Source organism: Mytilus edulis, chromosome 10 (assembly GCF_963676685.1).
Source record: "Mytilus edulis chromosome 10, xbMytEdul2.2, whole genome shotgun sequence".
In the NCBI taxonomy this organism is placed as follows: domain Eukaryota; kingdom Metazoa; phylum Mollusca; class Bivalvia; order Mytilida; family Mytilidae; genus Mytilus; species Mytilus edulis.
Window position 1 is genome coordinate 57,026,648 of NC_092353.1, and position 7,244 is coordinate 57,033,891.

Consider the following 7,244-nt stretch of genomic DNA (forward strand, 5'->3'; position numbering starts at 1 on the left):
AAATAGTAATGCCAAATCGGATTGAGAACATCTATATTAATTATTTTCCTTTTTATTTTCTCTTTTAGAAAAATGGGAAAATACTTAAATACTGATTCATATATATATATGTTTTTTTGATAATATCTGTTAACATCGGTATTATGTATCTAGGTAGATGGGGAATCTTAATTAAAAACGCTGGAATGTTTTTATCATTTGCTGTAGTTTATATCATGTTATTGTATGACAATAAAATTTCTCTTTGCTCATTTGCTTAAAGCATATAAGACTGGACACTTTTAATTTGCAAAACACTCATTTGCAAATCCGCCGCCGCCTCAAACAAGAGCTACAATATCATGTATATAACCAAAATGTGCGGAATTACATGGGATTCAATAATTTCTTTGGTTTTATACTGTTACTTTCATATTTATTTTGCAATTTGAATTATAAAAACATGGGATTTTCAATATCCCATGGGACAGGGCAAAATCCCATGGGATTTACCATTATCCCATGGGATTTTGGTTAAATCCCATGGGATTTTTTTTGGTCCCATGGGATTATTGTAGTCCCATGGGATATTTGTTGTCCCATGGGACAAAAAAAATCCCATGGGACTATAATTATCCCATGGGATTTTTAATATCCCATGGGACAAAATAAAATCCTATGGGATAAAAATTATAAATATATATATATAAATATAAAGTTATGTGTATGTTACAATGAATGCTGTTTGGTAGTAAAATGTATACGAGTTTTTTTTATATTTTTTATATATACATATATATAATTTTTTTTAAATTTTGTCACAAACATGTTTTTTATTTGTTTATATGACAATAAATATTATTCTTATTTTGGAATGTATAATAATAATATTTTACAGTCAAAGAATAAAGTCCTTTCACTGAAACAAAATGATGAAATTTCTAAATAAATGAAAAAATATTGTTTTGAAATCTTTGTCTTGTTTATTCTATTATGAAAAATAGAACTGAAAAAATATTTCATATTCTGACTGAATAGTTCACTCTTTTCATGAGGTAAGATTTTCTTTGTTATAGGTTCATTGCAATACTTGTATAGGCAAACAATTTGAATTATATATAACTTTGTGGTGTACATAATAGTATGCTTATAATTGCAAATTTATAATATAAACACTTTTTGTTAAAGTTTTTGCTTTCTTTATTCACAGCTTGCTATGTACAATTATTCAGTCCACTATATAAGAGTGAAGTCAATAAATAATTTCATTCACTAGAATATTCCTGCAATTCTTAGACAAAACATTTTTTCAATCTGTTCTTTAAAGATCTTCCTCTGTACATCTTTATTGAATGGAGAGATTCAAATGAGAAGACAAAGCAAGTTTATTTGGACAACAACATTCTAATATCTTGTTCATTCGTTCCATCTTTCAATTGATAATTACATTGTTGTATTTATATGATCAAGTTCTTGTGCATCAATGATCGTGATGATATGACTCCTTTTTGTTTATAGTCATCATGTTGAAATTTCCTCTTTCAAATAAATGTAGGAAAAAACATGTTCCATTTCAAATTAATAAAAAAGTCGCACTATGGAGAAAAATATCAGCTTTAAGTTTTCCGTTCAGTATTGATCTGTGAATGATGACCATGAAAATCCAGATTTCTGACCTACAAATACACAAACTCAAAAATTATCAGTGAAGAGATCAATAAAATGGCTATTTTATCATGTTTATGATTAATATGATAAACTTTCATTTAAATATTCAAGTACTAAATTACAGAAATCGCTTAAATTTTATAATAGTTTAGTTAAAGTACAGCTTATTTAAAATTATAATAAAAAAATATAGGCCACCGATGAGTTAAATAAGATATTACATTTTTAATGCCAAAAAATGGCTTTTTTGCACCAAAGGGAGATAATTTGGAGCTTTTTCAATGATATATGCATTTTAAAAGTCATCTGGGGCCAAACCGAATTGATTGTTTTGAATGATTTGGTGTATCATATGATAAAGATATAAATAAATTGAGTTATAAAAAAAAATATTAAAATTTTTTTCTGAAATTGTTATACCCTAGAGCCTCCTTAAATGTCATTTGATCTTTATTGGAGAAATATCTCATTGGAAATCAGACTGCTAAGTGTTTCTTATTTTTATATCAACCCAGCCATATTATACCTGTCTAATATCAGGAGCTTGTACATAGTTCAGTGGTTGATGTTGGTTCATACCCGTCATTTTTATTTTTCATAATTTTTTGTTTTTATAAATTAGTCTGGTATATTTGACGTTTGAATTGATGCTCTGTTTCAAATTTGGTTAGTGTTGACTTTTATAGATTACTATAACATGTATAGGGTATGGGTTTTCTCATTACTTACAGGTCATCAATGGCCTCTAATAAGTAATTACAATGCTTACATCCACTAAATTGAACTCTGATGGATAGTTTTCTCTTTCATCATACCACATCTTATTTAAATAAATATTTAATTATTATTCAAGGACAAAAATTTTTATAACAGTGGACTTACCATTTAGGCTTTGTTGACCTCTGTAAATCTTATTTTGTTGATAATTTCTTCTGTTTATAGTTTCCCCTTTATCTTTCATGTTCTTGCCCTACACATAAAAGGGTAAACATCATTTAATGACAAAAATAACTACTACATGTATTACATAATTAGTAGGCAACTGAAAATTTTGTCTTATTTGTATATAACATCAACTTACTCATCATTCTTGCTGTTCAATATCATGAATATTATCATTATTCTATGAATATGAGGTCACAGTAAAATTAACCTTGGCAGGCAGACATCTTTTTTTATATGATACCTTGTAGTCATTCTATACAACAAGTAGACCTATGCTTAAAAAATCTAAGGCCAAAATTAAAATAATGTTTATTTCCCCTCCCCCCACACGGGTCAAAAATAAGCGCCCGGGTCAAAAAATTATTTTCCACAAAAAAATCGAAATTATTTTTTTCCTGAAAATAATTTGTTTCCATTTTTGGAAAGTGCTTGAAAGCACTTGAAAGCAGAAGGATTGATAATCTAAATAAATACACTCAAATTGAGCACAAACAACTGATAAGTGGCCTGGACTGGACAAGTCAAACCATTCATGTGACCATGCTATGACAATCACATCCAGTTAAAAAAAACTAGAGGCTCTCAAGAGCCTGTGTCGCTCACCTGTTAATGTGTTTACTGATGTCGGCCATCTTCGTTGGTAGGCGGGGTCATTAGACACTTTTTTTTTTAAATAGATACCCTAGTATTATGATTGTGGCCAAGTTTGGTTAAATTTGGCCAAGTAGTTTTAGAAAGGATTTTTATACAAGTTACAAAAATGACGAAAAGTTGTTCAATATTGACTATAAAGGGCAATAACTCCTTAAGGGGTCCTCTAACAATTTTGATCATGCTGACTTATTTGTAGATCTTACTTTGCTGAACATTATTGCTGTCTACAGTTTATCTCTATCTATAATAGTATTCAAGATAATAACCAAAAACTGCAAAATTTCCTTAAAATAACCATTTCACAGGCAGCAACCCATCAACAGGTTGTCCGATTCGTCTGAAAATTTCACGGCAGATAGATCTTGACCTGATCAACAATTTTACCCCATGTCAGATTTGCTCTAAATGCTTTGGTTTTTGAGTTATAAGCCAAAAACTGCATTTTACCCCTATGTTCTATTTTTAGCCATGGCGGCCATCTTGGTTGGTTTGACAGGTCACGCCACACATTTTTTAAACTAGATACCCCAAGGATGATTGTGGCCAAGTTTGGTAGAATTTGGCCAAGTAGTTTCAGAGGAGAAGATTTTTGTAAAAGTTTACAGACGACGGACGCAGGACGACAGACGACGAACGCCAAGTGATGAGAAAAGCTCACTTGACCTTTCAGGTCAGGTGAGCTAAAAAAAACCTGCCTTCCTGGTCTGTTTACAAAGGGTAGACCCGGGGAGGGGAAACATACATTGTTTTAAATGTGGCCTGATAAAATGACAAAACCAAGAAAACTTATCATTGACCAAAGAACAATAAAATGCGGTCATGGTTTATATATGAATCTGCCATTCAGACATGCACACCTTACAATTGTTTCATATCTACCAAATATAATCTACCTGTAACTTTAAACATATGATAAACTGACAAAACAATGCAGTGTTTCATTGACCAATGAACCATGCATGAAAATGAGGTCAAGTTCATATAAAATATGACAGACAGCTAAGTGCATCTTACAATTATTTCATTCACTAAATAAAGGGGCCTTATTGCTTACAGTATCCGGAAAATTGACCAAACCACAAAAACTAAATATTTTCATAGTTCCTTATACCCTGCCAATTTGTTATGGTTGTGCCTGTTCCAAGTCAGGATCCGATAATTCAGTGATTGTCGTTTGTTTATGTGTAACATATCTGTTTTTCAATTTTTTTGTACATAAATTAGGTTGTTAGTTTTCAACTTTCAACTTGGCTATCATGTGTAAAATCATACAAGTGTTGGGAAAACAGGAAGTTGTCGAGTGATGAATCTGAAAATGCATCACACGGTATAGCTGACTTATTTAACCCCGAAACCAAATTTCAGAAATCCTTCTATTGTAGTTCCTAAGGAAAATGGGACGAAAAATATTCATCGGACGGACTGACTGACGCAAGGATGGATGGACAGACAGGGGTAAAACAGTATACCCCCCCCTTTTTTAAAGTGGGGGCATAATTTTAATACGGGGCTATAAAAACCCATGCAAGATGTCAAAACAAAAAGAAGTAACCTAATTCTTACTTGTTAGGGGCTATTTATTTATTGTCGGTTATACATATAACAATACAACATATTAAAGGTCTGTAGAGCTTTTATCCGACATACATATATATGACAAGCACAATACATTTGTACATGAAACATAAAGCTCATCACTGAGATAGTAGTCTCAGATAGAAGGAGGCGGGGTCAACCAAACTCCCCTATTCAATCTGAATGCAGGACAGAAAGTCACAGTCAAAAAGTCACACACTGTCACAGGACAAAAAGTCACAATTTAGTTTTGAGATTATTTTTCTTTGAACAAGAAAACACTCTTTTTGTATTTTTCTTGAAGTTTTATACATGAACATGATGTAGCAACTTTAAATTAAAATTTATTAAAAACAAATAAATCAGTGCATTAGGTTTGCGCACATTACCATTACATTTGCGCACAAAAATCATTACGTTTGTGTGCAACTTTTGATTACATTTGCACGCATTTTTTAACATGTAAATATAAAAAAAAAGATATAGTATGATTGCCTTTTACAGCTGACTATGCGGTATGGGCTTTACCTCGGGCTTTGCTCATTGTTGAAGGCTGTTTGGTGACCTATGGTTGTTAATGTATGTGTCATTTTGGTCTCTTGTGGACAGTTGTCTCATTGGCAATCATACCATACCTTCTTTATATTGGCTTATGGTTGAAGGCCGTGAAGACCTCTAGTTGTTAATGTCTGTGTCATTTTGGTCTCTTGTGGACAGTTGTCTCATTGGCAATCATACCACATCTTCTTTTTATATTATGAACAATTTCCTAAAATTAAAAATGAATATATGTAATAAAAAGAAGATATTTCAAAATCTTTTTTCATTTATATTCAATCAATTGTCAACAAATTGTTTGTGACTTTTTGTCCTAATTAACTTTGTTACTTTATGCCTGAGTTTGACATGTGTTTGACTTTTTGTCCTGTGACTTTTTGTCGGAATGTCCTGTGACTTTCTGTTTTTGCAGAAGTCCAGGGAGTGTTAAAAAATCACATGTGCAAGTTGAGAGTCAACACTTACACAGGGACTACACAATACTTTTTCAGAATGTCAGCAAAAAAGAATCACTGGTGACAGGGGAGTGTAACCGATGAATTGATCCTGAATCAGATAAGATTTTCCCGGTACGTCTAAACACCGCTCAGGAGGACCTCCTGGGTGCACACATGCAGGGCATACAAAGTGCACTCATGGCAGACCCTATATAGTCGCCGTCGTATCTGCACACATGATGGATGTATATATTCGTTATAGATCGTCATACACTTCTCATTTTAGAGTTAAATTTGCAAGCAACCTCTTAAGATTCTAAAATAATAATGCTACTTAAAATATATTATTTCCCCCAATTTTCGCAATTTTTCCGCCATATAAAATATTTAGGCGACTGTGCTTTTAGTGAATATAAACGATGACGAGGCCTCACGAATAAATATAAATATGAAATATACTGGAACATCGATTAGCATAGATCGAGCAGCAGAGTAAACTTCCACATAAATCTCTAAGTTATTTACGCCGGATAATATAGACTGTGCTCCTGAATAAAGTTGTCAAATACATTAATTTGTGTTTTTTACTTCTACAAGAAATTTGATTCAAATGCTAATTACGCACCATTTGCTGAGCAGAGAATCATTCTAAGCCAGGAACCGTCTATACTAACTGATAACAGTAAGAATAGAAAGTCTCTGTAAAAAGGCAGTCAATACTAACAGAACTGTATTAACTTAATGATACATGTACATCAAGTTCCAGCACCTCACCAAGCACCCTTGCCTTGCATACTGAGATGGCAAACTGGTGTGTGTCAGTATTTTAATATAAAACTGCGTAGGTTCATATCGTTTGATTCAACGTTTGTTTGGTTATTTTTTAAGGATCGTTGTAAAATTATATCTAAATCTTTGTTAAAATACGATTTTAAATTGTTCAATTCTTTCTATTTCATAATTTTGTCAAAGTCTACTTTTTAAAGTTTTAAATTTTACAGAAAAAATGAATATTCCAATTTGATTTGAAGAAAATCTTTTTGAACTGTCATGACATGGTGTTGCAAAGCTGATTACAGGTAACTATAACATACAGTAATTTTCCATTACGACAGTGCGTGTATTCTCGGGTGTGTATAACGTATAGTTTTCTAGAGAACATCCTGTCTACGTGTAATACAGATTGATGACATTATACAACATTTCTTTGGTTAAATGTGATAAGGTATCTGTGTCCATTCCCTATTTCAACACCACTAATTTTTCGAAGAAAAAAAATCAAAAAATAATTATATGAAATTAAGAAGAAAAGTAGCAAATATAAACTTCAGTAATTGCGCATTGAGTAAACATAATTCCAATATTGCATGAACAAATCCGTGAGAAAACGTATATATACATGTATGAATAAAGATGTGTTCTAAAAGA

At 31.8% G+C, this 7,244-nt stretch overlaps 1 long non-coding RNA gene across 1 annotated transcript; it reads right to left on the reverse strand.

The window, feature by feature from the left end:
* Positions 1-939: 939 nt before the first annotated feature.
* On the reverse strand, positions 940-6,151 carry LOC139491522 (uncharacterized). The gene is made up of 3 exons (XR_011656566.1): positions 5,845-6,151; positions 2,530-2,617; positions 940-1,655 (listed from the first exon to the last, which is right to left on the reverse strand). It is a non-coding gene; the product is annotated as an uncharacterized lncRNA (long non-coding RNA).
* Between the last annotated feature and the right edge of the window lie 1,093 nt (positions 6,152-7,244).